A 19178-nucleotide genomic window follows, 5' to 3' on the forward strand; every position below is an offset into this window, starting at 1 on the left:
TGTTTTAATGTTTTAATTGGGTTTTTAAATGATTGCATGCTGCTTCAAGTTACCTCCAGGTGAAAAGAGCAGCATACAACCTTTTAAAATATAATTTTATTAAATTAGTACAAAGTGCAAAAGAAAGTGAAAATAGTGGGAAAGTGGGAAAAAGAAGAAGAGAAAAGAGAGAAGGGGAGAAAATAAAAAAAGGCATTAACTTCCCACTCTTCAGTGCAGTAAAATTAGCACAATAACACTACAGCCTCAACTTTTTACTTTGCATACTTGTTATACACTAATCTAATCAGTAAATCTCAGTCAAAGTTTTACTTTTTTCTATCTCAAGCACAAAATCCAGAAGCAGTTTTCAGGGAGAAACAAAGTTAGATATATTCTTCTCTTTGATTAAAGTTGTCAATTTGGCCATATTGGCCAGTTCAATCCGTTTCTCCAATCATTCTTCCATTGTGGGAATTAATATATCTTCCTATTTTTGTGCAAAAAGCATTCTTGTAGCTATCAAAATATATAATAACAAAGTTCCATTTTTTTCAGATTCTTTATCCATTAAATCTAGAAGAAAAGTCTCTGGTTTAATTTGTATATTCGTTTTAACAATCTTCTGCATTAAAATATGTATCTTACTTAGCCCAGTATTTTTTTGCTTTGTCATAAGTCCACCATAGATGATGTACAGTACATCATTTTATAAAAAGTTATTTTAAATTATAGTTCAATGTAAATTTTAAACCCTTCATCCACATGTGTTCCCATTGTCCAAGCATTATAGTATACCCCAAATTCATATGTTGAATGAATGAATGAATAAAAATTTAATAGCAGTGGAATCCTATGAAAAATGTACAGATTAAGGGTGAAAAACAGATAACAAAATGTGTATTGAACTAAACATCACCTCAGAGTTTATATCAATGCAAATGTTAAGGCTGTCTGAATTTAATCCATACTCTGTATATCTAGACATGGAGAAAGCAAAGTAGCATTTCCCCCCCCAATACTTTAAAAATGGTTTGGTTAATATTTAGAGATGCATAAAATTGCTGTACTTTAACTCTCTACCTTACCACTGGGATGAATGAATATAGATCTAAAATTATAGTTTGCAAGAAAAGTCTGGTCTAAAAGTAGTATCTCACGTAATATTTCAAATTATCTTAGTATCCATTTTATCTCAAGTGCTTGTGATAAATTATAGATATTTACATTTGCCCAAATAGAAAAATACCTCTCTGCTTACTTATAACACTTTTATCCAGTTGCAATCAACATATATCAGCAGCTTGTATAATATAAAACTGATAAAAATGTGCAGTATAAAATTCCATAGAAACAATAACCCCCACCAAGCATAAAAATGCAAATAATAAAAACAGTTAAAGATGACATAATAAAAAAATCAGTATTTAAAGACTTCTAAAATACCAACAATAATCTGGGGGCTGTTCCATAATATGGGTGTTGGCACTGTTCACCTCATCCACCCAACCCCCCCCAAAAAATGTGGGATCAATAAACCGTGTCTGAATAATGATCTGATTGGTCAGGCCAGTACTGTCTTTTTCAAATTTTAAGAAGTTGAAAAAATATGTAATAAAAAGTTTCTTCTATGGCAGGGCTTTTCAACCAGTGGTACAGGTACCACCTGTGGTACATTGGCACCTGGCAGGTGGTACGCGACCATCCTAGAAAAGTGGTAGTGGGGGAGGGGAATGAGCCAAACCGGTGGCAGCACCGCAGAAGCCTGAGCGAGAGATGGTTGGAGCTGCAGGGCTGTCAGGGCTCAGTGGAAGCGCCAGGATCAGCCTCAGACTCCAGCTGGCGCTGATCCTGGCGCTTCTGAGCACAGAAGACGTGCCAATCAGCTGGAATGTTGCAGCATCTCCAGGGTCTTGTGATTTACATTCAGATGCTTGGCAACTGATTCATATTTATGACGGTCACAGTGTCCCAGGGGCACGTGAAGTGACCAAAACCTGCTGCAACCACCCAGCAGACGAGGGGAATAAAAATCAAACACACCCCCACCCCCACCCCCGCTGCCAATTCTCAACAGAAATGCTCACAACAATGAAAACCTTGGACAGGAGGAAGAGCGCCGCCGGGCAGGCAGGTATCTTGCTCGAATGTGGCTTGGGGGGCACTTTTTCAGTGCCATTGTAACTTTGAACAGTCACTAAGCGAACTGTTGTAAGTCAAGGACTACCTGTACTTCATCACTTTTTTCCTTCTTTTTTTTCGTCATCAAGTTTTCGACACCTTGCTAGGCGACTGGTCGTACTCGGATGTTGCCATATCCTAAAAGTGGTACAATCGGTGAAAAGGTTGAAAAGCCCTGTTCTATGGTGTTGGAAGCATCCAGTCTTGTTCTTATCTTTTTCATGCAAATAATCAAGTTCTATCTTCAATCTTTGCTCAACAGAGTCATAAACTGACTACCGATTGTTTACATATTTTATAAACACATTAGCATCATAGTGTGTGAGCAGCAGTTCCCATCCAGGGGAACTCCTCCCTTATTATCAATGATACTCAACATGTCAGCTTTCCAGGGGTATTTAGTGTTTCTATTTGGTATTAATTATGAAACTGTGGGTATCAACTATGTAATTTGATTTTGGAACTACTTGGACCATCTCACCTCTTTTATAACCAGGCCATTGAGGGAAGTGACATATTAAATATAATTATTTGCATAACTACCAGTAATAAGATTCCACACTACTGTGTCACATCATTTTGCCTATGGGAACTCCAAGTGTCTTGATAACATGCACCAATGAGGTCATTAATCTTTTACTCAAAAGGGCAAAGGGTGGCAATGTGATACTGAAATAGCATTAACTTGCTGGTGATTCAGTAGAACAGAAAGTCTATTTTGGGAGCTGTACAGAGGAGTCTTTAACCTTGACTCTAGAGAAGATTTATTGCAGATGATCTCAGCCGGTAGCTATCAGTGTCCAGTGGCTGTAAGATACCTTACGCTCTTGGACTTCTGACCAGGCAGGCATCTGTTCTCCATCTTATAGTCTTTGTGCTTTTTCCCACCGCTCTTTTGACCACTCCTTGTTCCAGAGATGGTAGCTGATGGATGACAAGCCTTGTGATCTGATGCTTGTTCATCAGCTAAGATGAAAGAAATACTTGTAAAACCACTGTGGGGAAGATTATAGCTAGGGAATTTTTGTCCACAAGAGACAAGGAGGGTGGGAAAATTTGCTGATGAATCTCGGGAACCTAAAGTCAGATTGAACAGAGTTTAAGTTATGAGCAGGAATGGATCTTTTCAAGAGCTTATGGAATATCTTGCCTTTCTTCTGAGAAAATGGGAGTTAATAACTCATTGCAAAAGGGTGTGTCTATTTCTATATAACAGACTAGGAAAGTAAGACTCTCCTTACAAGACAGGAGGAAAAAAAGAATAGTTTCTCTCATTATTCCAGCTGACCACACACTGTGTGAAACCTCTGAAAATTTCTGTTGAAGATGGCAATAACAAGACAACAAAAATTTTCAACAACAACAAAAAAACCTCTCAGAACTTCTACATCTATTCATCTGACCACACCTTTTGATTGCCACACAGTTTCACAGTTCAGGTCTGCAAACCCAGACGCAGAAAGATAGGAGCTTCTGTTTTTTATTTTCTTACACAGTGACCGTCTCTGTTATGCAATCACTTAACTGTCTTCTTCTAGGACAGTGTTTCTCAAACTCAGCAACTTTAAGACATGCGGGCTGGAGAATTCTGGGAGTTGAAGTCGAGTTAAAGTACACACTTTAAAGTTGCTGCGTTTCAGAATATTGGTCTCAGGTACCAGTAGCTCATGAACGGTTTGTTCTAAGCATTATATAAAAGAATAGCAAAATAATTTGAAAACAGTGATATGTGTGTATGTGTGTACCTATATCTATCTGTAATTCCACCTGTCTGTCTGTCTGTCTGTCTGTCTGTCTGTCTGTCTATCTAATCAGTCAACAGACTCTGGTTCCCCTTAAAATAAATCACTAGGAGGATTTGAAAATAAATCTGCCCTTCACTCTGGGAAATACTTTTTAATATATTTCACAAACATTTTAAAGGAAAAAAAAACAAGTAAAAACAGGAAATTAATGTGTGTATATGCATGTGTATATGTGTCTGCGCAACACACACACACACACACACACACACACACACACACACATATGTCTATGCTCTATATGGAAAGGCTACCATATCTGGGCTACTAATTTCCACTAGATGGCAGCAAATCAATATTTTCTGTTCCTCTTTGCAGCCATCTAGTGTTGGTCTAAATTTTTTCAGCCCATTTATGGTAGCCTTGTCTGATGGGCTAAATTATTCTGAAGCAAGGGGGAAGCTGCCTCCCTTTGCTAAAACATAATCTCTTGCTGCTCTTCTAATTAGATGGAGGCTGAAGTTAAACATTCCTTTCTTCAGCACAAAGAGAAAGAAGCAATTACTCCTACACATAGAAGAAGGAACCACAGTCTGCAATCACTTTGCGATGGTTTTCTCTGTATATGAAAAGTGAAAAGGTAATGGGTATAGTAGAGAGATTGGGGGAAGAGAAATCACTTGAAAAAAGTCTTGCTTGAGGCGCCATTGGATATTTAGCTTGCTCTGGATTTACTCTAAAAAGCTGTCACCTTTATCACATACATTGATGCACGGACTGGCAGGAGGCAAATTAATTCAATACAAAAATGAAATTTCTAATGTATTGTGAGAAATCGGTGAAGAGCCAGCAGATTCACATGAACCAGTTGTCGGTTACACCAATCAACAATTGTTCCTCTTCAAGGCCACTGGATATATGGGTAAAGAATACATTGAAACATGAGAAAAGTGGGAACTGCTTATTTTGACAGAAGATAAACAACTGAACAGTATGGTTTCATTTTAATTTGCAATAAACTTTCTTATCAAGTTGTATTGTGTCCTCTGTCTGAAAGACTTCAGCCCAATTCACACTTCACAATCAAATTAACAAAATCAATTCAGAGGACCATTATTGATGAGTCCTGCTACAAGAAAGCTTTTCGTTCATTCATTCATTCCCTTTTCTATTTGTGGAGCAGATCAGAAGTAAACAGTCCATGTAATGTGTGCTGTCTTTATCTCTAGGAATGGAAAATGTTGTAAGAGTCCAATAATCCTCAGCCCTTGTTTAAGGACTTAAAGGCATCTAACACTGTTAAACTATACAAAGAGTGCTGTCAGTCATGTCTAAGATAGCAAGTACACTTTTCTACCTTCAATTCCTTCAACCCAGTTTTTCCCTCTGAATGAGTGAATTAGGCTAAATTTTAAAAAAAACCAACAGTAAATCCTGGCTCTTCTAGCTAGGTTGCAAAAAACACGGGTCTACATCCCCTCCCCTCATCTGCACATAACATGGGCATGTGGCTGGTTGCCAATTCCAACATTAGAATGAATTGCTACAGCTGATACACCAGTTTCAACTGACATAGGCTGCTGAGGGTGTGCCTGGATTGCTGCAAATATGGCCTCTGGGTTAAAACAAGCCGAGTACATCTCTGCTTTGATGTTGTCAGAGAAATAAAAATACATGCGGTGGATCTTATGTTTCTGCATTTGGAACTAGGCCCCTCAGTGTTCAACAGAATTTATCTCCTAATTAGGTATGTTAGAATTGCAAGCTACTTGTATTAAGCAGCATGTCATATTGTGGCACATATTATAGCAGGAAAAAACAAAACCAAGCAAATTAACATCAGCCTGTTTCCTTACCAGCTCACTGATTTTTCTTCTGTAGTCTGATTTCACATCTAGACAACTTAACCTATCTTAGTCTGTAAACAGAGTGCCAGACATTAAGGGTGCTCTCAGATCACCTGCTTTTGCAAGTCCACTTTAAATAAAGCAGGAGTTGTTTTGATTATTAAGTTGTCTGGATTTGAAATCGGGTCTAGGACAACTTGTTGTGGTCAACTCACCACGCCCATCTTGCTGCAGCCGACTTGCCATAGTCAACTTGCCATGGGACGAGTTACACTAATATCAAAGAAATGTTGGGATAGAATCATTAAAGGAAGGATTCAAAAGGAGGGACAAAATGAAATGTGAATGACAAAAATTAACATTATTTTAAAATTATTTTAAATAATTAAATTGAATTGTTGAATCCATGAGTTGTCCTGTGGTGAGTTGGGCGTGATGAGTTGGCCATGGTGAGATGGCTGCGGCAAGTTGGCTGCGGCAAGTTATCCCATTCCACAACCAAAACCAACTAATGAGCACCAACAGAAGAGCATAGAAATGAAATCTAGCAATCAGAGGTCATCCCTTGGTCAACAAACAAGGAAGACCTCGTTTGCCCACTTAGTTTCACAACACAACCTTTCCCTTCTGCAAATAAAATAAAATAAAATAAAAACCAGATGTTCCTGTTCTTGTGATGGCAGCAGGTATTTATCCTGCCACATTTTAATCCTTTTCAGCCACTATGCTGGGAAGCTGAGGGACCAAGTGTCTGCTCTAATTGCCATTCAGACTACTCCATGCAGTGGAGACTATTGCAAAGACTTGCTCTTGAAGCCACACTCATGGAAAATAGAAGTTCCTTGCCAGCAAAAAATATCTTCATGACTGAAACATAAAAAAAAGAGTAGATAGCAGCAATAAGCATCTATAAACGAGTCAGCAAGGGATTGAGTTCATTTTAATGGCTGAATTTCACCTCTATCCAAAAGAGCCCTTAAAATGAATTAAGAGTGCTTAATGTTAGCCAGAATCCTGGGTTTTATTGTCTAGGATTTCTAAACACTTTGGTTTATTTATCTTGCAAGCCAATTCTCCTGGTTGCTTGAGGATGGGGAATATATCAATAAATCTTTCGTTTCCAAGGAATGGAGGCATTTTAGAAAGATATAAAGGATATAGAAAATATAGAAAAAATGTTCCTGCTTCTCTTTCTGCCTGCTTCATAAATGCGTCTTTCACATAAAATTGATACTTCAGAGGCAGTAAAAGTAGAATGAACATATTGTAGTAAATCTTATTTATGTTTTATATGGGTTCAATGCCCAGGTTCAATCAAATAATTCAGCCATCTCTCCCTCGATAAGAGAACAGAATTTGCTTCTATTTGCAAGACAAATTATTAAGAATTGAGTAGCTTGATCAACGCCAAGTAATAGAACACTTGGCAATTAGGATTTGGCTAGTTCTGCTCTCGTAGTCAAAGATGACAATTAAATCCATCTTGACTTCTCATTGTCATAGTGCAGTCCTCATTCTGTTGTATTATCTGAATGTCCTATTTGTTTTTTTGTAAAGACGATAAGATACAACGAGAGGGTATTTCACTATAATTATATTGGAAGCTATGTTGAAGGGTAGCATTTTTTTCTAAATAAAGAACTTCTCTTTATGACATTAGATGCCTTTGGCATTTTTTGAAAAAACAATAAGCTTTAGGCTCACATACTTCATGCATATTATCAGATCTTTCTTAGGCTTTTGCAAGACTTCAAAATATGTGTCAGGAGGCATAAGAAATAGCCACTTTTTTGGGAACAGATATGGATGCTCATGCTGATATCTAAGAGAATTAATAGTTTATCTAGACCAGTCTTCCCCACCCTGGCATTCTTTAAAATGTATTGCATTGTAATTCCACCATCTTTAGCGGACATAGAAGAGGCTCAGGATAACTGAGAATGATATTATTATATAATTCCTATCATTATAGGATAGGAATAGGAATTATAGCCCAACACTTACAGGGGATGCCATAATGATTAGTTATTGTTTTTCTAACCTCAAAGGTTTCCATTCACATCTTTTGTTCAGCAATGTAAAATTGGATCTGAGTGGATAAGAGGATAGACAAATAGACAAAGAATTTAAATAATGTCTCGCTAGTATAAACAGCATCATAAAATGCATCCTTTAGAATAACTGGCATTCCTCTTTTAATGGAAAGAGGAGAACTAAAATGGGCACATTTACTCGTTGCTTGCGGAGAATGTACACCAATACATTCCATTCACATCATTGTTTAAATAATGATAGTTTGTAGTCAGGGATTTCATGCTCCTACCATCCCACTGTTCAAATACACAAATGGGTATTACATAAAGGCCTCTGAGAAACAGAGTACATAAAAGTAAATGTGGAACTTTGAAGCCTACAAGTATTGGAGAAATGAGTTGTGAACAAGAAGAAATACCTGAGCAGGAAGCAAGAACAAGCTACCCAATCTACAGCTAGCTGAATTCAGTATGCAAAGGTGCCTTCCTCAACATGCTGCTTTTTACTCCCAAGTAATGTCGAGACTCCTGGGTGGGAAAAGCTAGTATAAGACAACATGTATTAAATATGCAAAACTAACCCCCTAAATTCTGATAATTTGTTGCCAAGTTTTATATACAAAACAAACATTGGAAGGGTAACTACAGTGGCCCTGAGTTTTCATGAGAGGCAAAATCAGGTAGATAGATGGGGATTTACTGTTTTCTGTCTTTAACTTTCATTCTATTGGCTCTTAGTCTGTGAGATTACAAATCTCAGGGGTCTTCTGCTTTGTCCCACGCATGGAGCCTTTTTCTGACTGACTCTTCTCTGATGAGATGTTAGCTAGCTGAGTGCTACATTTTGCCTATCCCCTCCATGCCTCCTCCTATCCCCTTCCCCCTTCTCTAATTCTTGCTCAGGCTTAATGTAAGTACCAAGGATGCTCATATGTACACATACAAAATTGCTTTCTCCAACAAGAACAAACCTTAACCAGTTAATATTCTGATGTGTCTCAAGATGCACTGCTGTGTATTGGAGTACATAAATTCAAGGAAATAGCTTAAATCTTACTGATTTCTCTAAAAGGTAAAGGTAAAGGTAAAGGTTCCCCCACACATGCGTACTAATCATTTCCGACTCTAGGGGCCGGTGCTCATCTCCGTTTCAAAGCCGAAGAGCCAGCGTTTGTCCGAGGATGTCTCCGTGGTCATGTGGCCGGCATGACTAGACGCCAAAGGCGCACGGAATGCTGTTACCTTCCCACCGTAGTGGTCCCTATTTTTCTACTTGCATTTTTTATGTGCTTTCAAACTGCTAGGTTGGCAGAAACTGGGACGAGTAACAGGCACTCATTCTGTTACGCGGCACTCGGGATTCGACCCGCCAGTTTCTTTTCATATTCACCCTTAACATCTTCTTTAAGTTCATTCCAGAGTTCCTCTGATTCCCTACCCATAAGATTCAGGACTCTCCAGATTTCAGATGTTGTCTTTGGAAATGAAATGAATAAAATAGAATAGAGCTGGTAGGGACCATGGAGGTCTTCTAGTCCAGCCCCTGCTCAAGCAGGAGAACCTATACCATTTCTTACAAGTGACTGTCTAGTCCCATGGTGGCAATCCTATGGCACACAGAGCTCTCTCTGTGGGCACGCGCACCGTCGCCCCAGTCCTAGGCCTTCAGCTGGGTTTTATAAAACCTTTTCGCTTTAGGCCTCCACTGCCGTGTGAAAAAAAAAAGGTTCAATCAATCAATTTCAACTTCTTGCGAGAAAAAAAAAGATCTTGCAAAGTTGGAATTGATTGAACTTTTTAGTCCCACCCTGTCTGCTGTTACCACTGCAGCCACGCCCACACAATGGGCCACGCCCACCCGGCACCTGACGATACATAAGTGGGTTTTGGGTTGCAGTTTGGGCACTCGGTCTCTAAAAGTTTCGCCATCACTGGTCTAGTCTCTTCTTAAAAATCTAGCTTACTAAGAAGTAGGTTGTGGTCTACTTTGTCAAATGCCTTACTGAAATCTAAGTATACTATGTCAATGGCAATTCGCTGGTCTACTAATTTAGTTACTTCATCAAAGAATGAAATAAGATTGGTTTGGCATGATCTGTTTTTAACAAACCCATGCTGGCTACTAGTTATAACTTTGTTTGCTTCTAGTTGTTTGCAGATCTGTTTTATGATTATCTTTTCCAGGATCTTCCCAGGTATTGATGTTAGACTGATTGGTCTGTAGTCTCCTGGATCTGTTTTTTTCCCTTTCTTGAAGATGGGCACCACATCAGCCCTTTCCCAATCCTCAGATACTTTCTCAGTGCTCCAGGATTTTTGAAACATATGGTGCAATGGTTCTGAGATAAAACCTGCCAGCTCCTTCAGAACTCTGGGATGTAATCTGTCTTGTCCCGGGGATTTATATTTGTCAAGGTCGGATAGATGTTCTCTTACCATTTTCTTGCTTATTTTAATTTTTGTTTCTAGTTTGTCTTTTGCAGTAGTTTTTTTGGTATGTTGGGCCATAATTTCTTTTTGTGTGAAAACTGATGCAAAGAATGAGTTAACAGCCCTGCTTTCTCCCTACTGTGTTATTTCCTTGCCATTTTCTCTCTTTAGTGGACCTACAGTTTCCTTGATTTTTTTCTTGTTATTAATATGTCAAAAGAAACTTTTTTATTATCCTTGATTTCTGTTACAAATCTTTGTTCATTCTGAGCCTTTACCTTCCTGACTTCATCTTTGCATGTTCTGGCTGTCTGCTGATAATCAGCCTTAGTTATGTGCCCCTCTTTTCATTTTTTTTTACTTGTCCTTTTTGTCATTCAGTTTGTCAGAGAGAGCTTTGTGCGGCCATGCTGGTTTCTTCTTGAATTTCTTGTTTTTCTTTTCCAGTGGTATTGTGCTGGTCTGGACTTTTATCATCACATTTTTCAGAGTTTCCCATGCTTCTTGAGTTGTTTTCCCCTTTAGGATTTTCATGTAAGGAATCTTTCCTAGGTTCTCTCTGAATTTGTTAAAAGCAGCTCTTTTGAAGTTTAAGGCATTGGTTGGATTATTTTCTATTGCCTGTGTTTGCATATACTGAATTCCAGTATGACGTGGTCACTTCCACCCAAGGTTTCAGCAACTTCAACTCCCTCTGTCACTTCTTCTCTATTAGTAAGAATTAGGTCCAGTATAGCTTTACTTCTTTTTTATATAAATATTTTACTGGTTTTTAACTATAACAATCTCCAGTGCCTGGTGTACAGCATGTTGTCTTGGTTTATATTTTAACAAGAAAAAAATGACAATAATAATTAACAATCAATAATGATTAAATTTGATAATTCCATAATTAGTATATTAGTTAATGATATATTTCCTGTTTGTGTCAAATTGTAATTCTTTTCCTTTGTTATTGCATCAATTTGATCATACTCTTCTAATTTGTAGTCTGCTATCTGATTTATTTGTTCATTTGTTGTTATTTCCTGGGTGTTTTTAATTGTACATTTAGATTAGAAACATGCTTATTTAAATCATCAAGGTAAGTATTCATCTTACTTACTTCATCTTTTGCATTTCCAACAACATTTGTAAATTGGAAGAAATTTTCTCCTGTCAGGTTCAGAGGGCTTTCCCCGGATCAAATGAAGCGATTGCCATTGCTTCATGTTCAACGGGGCACCCCTCCTTCACAGTCACCTCTTCGGGGTGACTTCAGACCCATCTAGGGTCCCCCTGGCAGGATGAAACTAGCCGTGGGGAGTGGAGGTCCACTCTCGCTCAGCCATGCGCTATGGGCGCAAAACCGGAAGTCCAGTATAGCTTTACTTCTAGTTCCATCCTCCATCTTTTGGAGGACAAAGATGTTGGCTAGGTTGGTTAGGAATCTGTTTGATCTCCCACTCGCTGCAGAGTTAGTCTCCCAGTTGATACCTGGATAGTTGAAGTCTTACATTACTACTGTGGTATGCTTCCTACACAAATTTGTTAACTGGTTGGCAAAGAGTTCATTATTTCTTCTGATTGGTTGGGTGGCCTTTAATGCACACCTATGGCAATGTCACTTTCCCCCCTTTTACATTGACCCATATACATTCTGGAGGGATTTTATCTTTGATCATGGCATTTCTGTAGATATGTAGTGTTCTCTTACATATAGTGCAACTCCCCCTCCTCTTTTAGTAGAAATAGTGTAGAAACTGGTTGGCTTTCCTTCTTCTTTAGCTTAAGTTGAAACTTAACTTCGGATTCAGCTGTGCTGAATTCTGTCTTTCTCAACCTGGTGCTATTTAGTTGGGCCTGTTGATTAGGGAACATTGGTGATAAAGTACCATACATCTGAAGGTTATGAAGGAAATGACTTAATGCACTTTGGTCATATGATCACATATGCATCTTTAGACAAAACTGGCTCCCTCACTTCCTAGAGTCAGATACACTGGACAGGGGAAATGTTTTCCGTAGAATGGAAAATATAGGAGACATAAATCTTTAATGTAATTCTCCTCCTCATCCCTTCTTATGACTCATTTTCAGGTGTGGGGGGTTGCATTTTTCTCCAGTTCTGCCAGCAGCATTGGATCAAATTTGTCATTTATATGACTCCTGATTTTTTTTAATGAGAATGAATAGGGCTTAGAAGCTCCAGTAAAATAGGAAAGGTTGAAAATGTACAATTCAGTAATTAAATTAGAACTGACTGGTGGCTTATCAGTGACATTCATTTCACCTGGCAACTGAATATACTTTTTTATCAATGTATTTGGAAAAATGCTATCAATGCATATGTAAAGAAACAAGGCTGGTATCACCAATATGTTTCCTCTATCAAAATTAAGTTATTCCTAAATGTTAATTAGGGGCAATTTATCATCTGGGCTTTTTGCCGAATACCACATGTGACTCTATTCAACAAATAGCCCCCACTTTCCCTCACATTTCTTTTCATATGCAAAGCCTTCTGCAATGTTTTTCTTTTGGCATTTGTTATTGTTAGCATGGGAACCTTCCAAGCACACATGGATTTGATTGCAATGGACAAGCCAATGAAATTCCATCCATCCAGAGAGAGGGTGGGGAGAGGGAGAGAGAGCTCCCCATTTCAAGGCAGACCCCTTAAAGTAATTTACCAGAATTCTTCAGTCTTTAACAAAACAAAAATATTAAAAATGGATGAGGAGAAAGACAGCTGTGTTTATGTGCTCTTCTTTTCATACTGAATATCTCATTTTAAAAAATCAGAACTGTGCTTCAGGAAACACTTCATTTGTAAAGAGTTTTGTAATCCTGAATCTCCATCTGAGAATTATGATAGCATAGTAAGAGATTACTTGCAGACTGCAGGAAAGAATACAGCCCATGTAAGTGGAATCCTGGAACCTAACCCACAAAAACACTGGCTGTACAATGGTATTTTATAGTCTTCTGCCCTATGGATCAGCATTGTGTTTGCTGCAGTTCCCCATCTCAATATCTCATGATATTGAGAAATCCTTAATGGGTGAGTGAGAAAATCAAGACCAAGACAAAAAAATCCTCCGATTCACTAGAATTTATTGCTTCCAAAAAAAACTAGATACTGATAAAATAACTTTTCAGGAAGTGCAGGATCCAATCTGGGTCAGTCACTGGGACCAGAATTTTTCTCTTCCAAACTTTTGGACTCATGCTGGACCCCATCTTCAGCGAACCTCTCTCTAGCTTCTCTTCTGAAGATGGGCTCCAGTATGAGTCCAAAAGCTCGAAAGACAAAACCTCATGGTCCCGATGACTGACCCAGATTGGATCCTGCAGCATTATCCTGGGACACATATATTTGCCTTCATTCATTTTGGGGAAGTGCCTTTGGATTTCTTATTTCATTTCAGAATCTGAGAAAAACTCCTTTGTTAACTTACACCAGAAGTACACAAAATAAGATTTGTAACTTTGTGAAGCCTATCGAAGCCCCATATTCCTTCCAGAAAGGATAGGGCTCCCAAATTTGAGTTTTTTTAAATAAATGGCAAACAGTAAATGAAAGTTTTAAGACTGTGCAGAATTTAAGTACCTTAAAACTCTAGTGCACACACTCAAATCATGCCCATTTTTGGAGTATAGTTGTTAAAATGCCATTTAAAGCCAGCAAAACTCTTAAATCAACACACTTGTGCACCAGAGCCTTATGCTACAAATGGCAACTGATTTTGTTTAAAATTCAGGCCAGCCAAACGCTGCAGTGGGCATGTTAGCAATGACTCTGGTAATACAGGAAGAGATGGGGTAGTCTCATTTTCCCTAAATATGTGTGCCTTTTTTTAAAGTACAAGTACAATTAGAGGCTTCACACCCTATTTTTGTTTTTAACAAAACCTTAGTAAAACATTACGCTATAACAGAACATTATGCTATAACGATTCAGTGATGGGGGCTACTGGAGCCACATGAAGCCTACAAGCCATGGATTGCTCATTCCTGACTAGACCATACCACTTGTTTTTCAACCTAAGTAAAGCCTTTCTCCAAAAGGTTTCTCATTATATGCAGATATGATATTGTTGCCATTACAGAAACTTGGTGGGATGAAATCCACAAATGGAACATACAGCTAGAGGGATTTAAATTATTTAGAAGAAACAGATCAAATAAAAAAGGAGGTGGAGTTACATTGTACATTGTCTTGAATACATTTGGGTCAATATAAAGGGGGGGGAATGACATTGCCATAGGTGTATACTATAGGTCACCCAACCCAACAGAGGTAATAGATGAACTTTTTGCTAGTCAGTTAAATAAGATATGTAGGAAGCACATCACAATAGTAGTGGGGGACTTTAACTACCCTGACATCTCCTGGGACACAAACTCTGCACCAAGTGGAAGTTCAAACAGGTTACTGACAAACCTAGCAGACAACTTTGTCTCCCAAAAAGAAGAGAAGGGAACTAGGGGATTAGCCATATTGGACTTAATTCTCACTAACAGAGAAGAAACGATAGAAGGAATTGAAGCTACAGGAACCTTAGGAGAGTGATTATGCATTATTCAAATTCAACATTATGTAAGCACAAGCAATAGAACATAGTCAAACTAAAGTCTCAGACTTTAAGAGAGCTAATTTCAATAAACTTAGAGAAAGCTTGGGAAGAATTCCATGGATAACAATCCTCAAAGGGAAAACAACTCAAGAAGCTGGGGAAATTTTGAAAAGTGAGATTATAAAAGCCCAGTCTAGCATAGTACCAACGAAGAAGAAGAAGAATAGCTCTCAAAAGAAACCAGCATGGCTGCATAAAGAACTCTCTGACAAATTTAAAAAACAAAAAAGTATAAAAAGTGGAAAGAGGGGCACAAGGGGCACTAAGGCAGAATATCAGCAAATAGCCTGAGCCTGCAAAGATGAAGTGAGAAAAGCTAAGGCTCAAAGGGAACTAAGGCTTGAGACAAAAGTAAAAAATAACAACAAAAAAGCTTCTTTCAACATGTAAAAAACAAGCAAAAAGTCAAGGAAATGATTGATCCATTAGTGAGAGAAAGTGGCAAGAAGGTGACAAGTAACTGGGAGAAAGCAGAACTACTGAACTCATTTTTTGCATCCAGTTTTACACAAAGGGAAAAAACAGCCCGACCTATCAAAAACAGTATCGTAAAAAACAGATTAGAAACACAAGTTAAAATAAGCAAGAAAATGGTAAGTGAGCACCTGTCCAGCCTAGACGAGTTCAAATCACCAGGACCAGATGGATTACACCCCAAGGTTCTGAAGGAACTGGCAGATGTGATCTCAGAACCACTAAACTATATCTTTCAAAGATCCTGGAGTATCAGGGAACCAGCAGAGGACTGGAAAAGAGCTGATGTAGTTTCCACCTTCAAAAAAGGGAAAAAAATAGATCCAGGAAACTACATACCTATCAGCCTGACCTCAATAACTGGGAAGATTCTGGAAAAGATAATCAAGCAATGAATCACTGAACACCAAGAGACAAACAAAGTCATAACCAAAAGCCAACATGGCTTTGTCAAAAACAGATCATGCCAGACAAATCTTATTGCATTCTTTGACCAGGTGACAAAATTAATAGACCAGAGGAATGCTGTAGATATAATTTACTTGGATTTCAGTAAGTCGTTTGATAAAGTAGACCACAACCTATTATTTGATAAGATAGAAAAATGTGTTAGGCAGCATTGTCACGAGATGGATTATTAACTGGCTGACCAACCGCAGTCAATGTGTACTCCTCAATGGAACTGCATCTACATGGAAGGAAGTATGCAGTGGAGTACCCAAGGCTCTGTTTTAGGCCCAGTATTCTTCAACATCTTCATCAATGATTTGGATTAGGGGATAGATGAGGAACTCATCAAATTTGCAGATGAAATCAAGCTGGCAGAAATAGCCAACACTGCAGAAGATAGGCTTGATACAGAAGGATTTTGATAGACTTGAACATTGGGCACTATCTAACAAAATGAAATTCAATGGTGAAAAAAGTAAGGCTCTACATTTAGGCAAGAAAAACCAAATCCACAGGTACAGTATAGGTGGTATCTCACTCAATAGTAGTAACTCTGAGAAGGACCTTGGAGTCCTAGTGGACAATCACTTAAATATGAGCTAGCAGTGTGCTGCAGCTGCCAAAAAAGCCAACACAGTGCTAGGCTGCATTAACAGAGGGATGGAATCAAAATCATGTGAAATGTTAATACCACTTTATAATGCCTCAGTAAGGCCACACTTGGAATATTGCATTCAGTTTTGGTCACCACAATATAAAAAAGATGTTGAGACTCTAGAAAGAGTGCAGAGAAGAGCAACAAAGATGACCAGGGGACTGGAGGCTAAAACATAAAAAACCGGTTTCTGGAATTGGATATGTATAGTTTATTGAAGAGAAGGACTAGGGGTGACATGATAGCAGTGTTCCAATATCTAAGGGATTGCCACAAAGAAGAGGGAGTCAAACTTTTCTCCAAAGCACCTGAAAGCAGGACAAGAAGCCATGGATGGTAACTGAACAGAGAGAGAGAACCTAGAAATAAGGAGAAATTTCCTGACAGTTAGAACAATTAATCAGTGGAACAACCTGCCTCCAGAGGTTGTGAATGCTCCAACACTGGAAGTTTTTAAGAAGAGACTGGACAGCCATTTGTCTGAAATGGTATAGGGTTTCTTGCCTGAGCAGGGGGTTGGACTAGACCAGGGGTAGGCAACCTCGGCTCTTTTATGACTCATGGACTTCAACTCCCAGAATTCCTGAGTCAGCTGACTTAGGAATTCTGGGAGTTGAAGTCCATGAGTCATAAAAGAGCCGAGGTTGCCTACCCCTGGACTAGACCAAGGCCCCTTCCAACTCTGTTATTCTATTCTATTCTATTCTATTCTATTCTATTCTATTCTATTCTATTCTATTCTATTCTATTCTATTCTATTCTATTCTATTCTATTCTATTCTATTCTATTCTATTCATCTGTCTCTCTTATTTCATAAATCCTTTCAATCAGGATTCAGGCCCAGTTACAGGACAGAAACAGTTTGGTCACATTTGTTGATGATCTCTATCAAAAGTAGGATTGGAGTAATGCATCTATCCTTCCTCTTGACCTCTCAGCAACCTTTGATACCACTGACTGTGGTATACTTTGGGGCCACCTGTGGGGTATGGGCTGGTTTGGCTCCTTTCTCTAAGGTCAGTCCCAATCAATGTTGATAAGGAGAGATTCAGCCCATGGCTGCTCCTTTGTAGCATTCCACACGACTTCATACTTTCTTCACTTCCTTTTTAACAAATACATGAAGCCATTCGATAAGATAATCTGCCACCAAGGGTTAAATCCAAATTTACACCTCCATTCTGGGTGATCCAAGTGATGCTGTTGCTGTCCTCTTGTGGTGCCTGGAAGCTATAGGGGTTTGGGTTGGGAACAACAGTCTCCAGTTGAACCACGGTAAGACTGAGTGGCTTTGGGTGTGTGAAGATCTGGGTTCCGAGACTTTAATATCTTTAGTCCTGGATGAGGTTCAAGTTCCTCAGACAGACTCATGTGCAGTTTAGAGGTTCTCCTGGACTTGCAATGCCTGTCAATGAGCAGGTCACAGTTATGGCTAAGACAGTTAAACACTAGTTGTACTCTTTCCTGGATTCAAGAATTCCTGAACTCAGTCACTCAAGCAATGGATAGAAACTAATTAAGGAGAGATCCAACCTAGAACTAAGGAGAAATTTCCTGAGTTAGAACAATTAATCACTGGAAGGACATGTCTCCAGAAGTTGTGGGTGCTCCAACACTGGAGGTTTTTAAGAAGAGATTGGACAGCCATCTAGTCCGAAATGGTATAGGGTTTCCCGCTTGAGCATGGGAATGGACTAGAAGACCTCCAAGGTCTCTTCCAACTCTGTTATTCTGTAACCAGCAAATAAACATATTGGTATTAAACCACAGAACAGCAAGAAGTACCCCCACCCCAAGAGCTAAAAATGGATGGTATATTTACTGCCATTCTGAGGCAGGAAACATAAAAAATAGAAGTTATAGAGCAAAATTAAGCTGTAAATAGATTAACGTCTTCCTCTAAAAGAAAATATCAGACCTGCCCAAAAGTTAAAATCCCCACCTATTTTGTATTGTAGCCTTACCTACTGTCTCCACCCAACACACGTATGGTCCCAGCCACCAAAAGATTGCATGTCCCAAGATTAACGTCACATTTACTTCAAGCTCAGAAAATAATAATTTCATTTTTGTTTTGCTTTTGCTACACCAAAGAAAAATGGTTCTTTTTGTTCATATAATTCACAGTCAGGAGATGACACTGACATTTTCTCCTCTATATTTAGCATCCTCATTGTCTGGTGCTAATATGTGGCTGTCATTGACTGCTTTTAATTAGATGAAAGAACAATGAATATGTTCAATTCTATTGCATTTTCTCCCACCATCATCATCACTTTGGCATATAATTCCTGAGCAGTTCTATCTCCGAGAATGACTATTACACAGCACAATTCATCTGTGTTTTTGGAGACTGATTTCTCACCTTTTCCTAGGCGCTTTTAGTCCACATTGATTATTCCTACATCTTAAAGGGCTCTTTTTGCATTTAATCCATCTGTCATTAGAGATGTCTAAAATTGGAATAAATGCTTATCATACAGAATAAACCCCTTTAGAGCACTTACATATCAATTTTCATCCACAAATTGCATGCCACTGTCAAAACTAAACTAAACATGAAATATTCCTGTTCAGTTTTAAAAATAAAGCAGAGGAGTGGGACAATTAGTTGACTCATAGTAGTTAGTATGCCTAAAACTGTTCATATTTCCATCCTCTATTATGTTCTTTAAATAAGTGTTAATAAAGTTAGACAAAGACATGCAATTTAAAATAAAATAATATAGGTATTTATAACAGTTGCAAGTCTTTTTTTCTCTCTTCA

This window comes from Vipera berus (assembly GCF_964194415.1).
Source record: "Vipera berus genome assembly, chromosome: 2".
Classification (NCBI taxonomy): Eukaryota; Metazoa; Chordata; class Lepidosauria; order Squamata; family Viperidae; genus Vipera; species Vipera berus.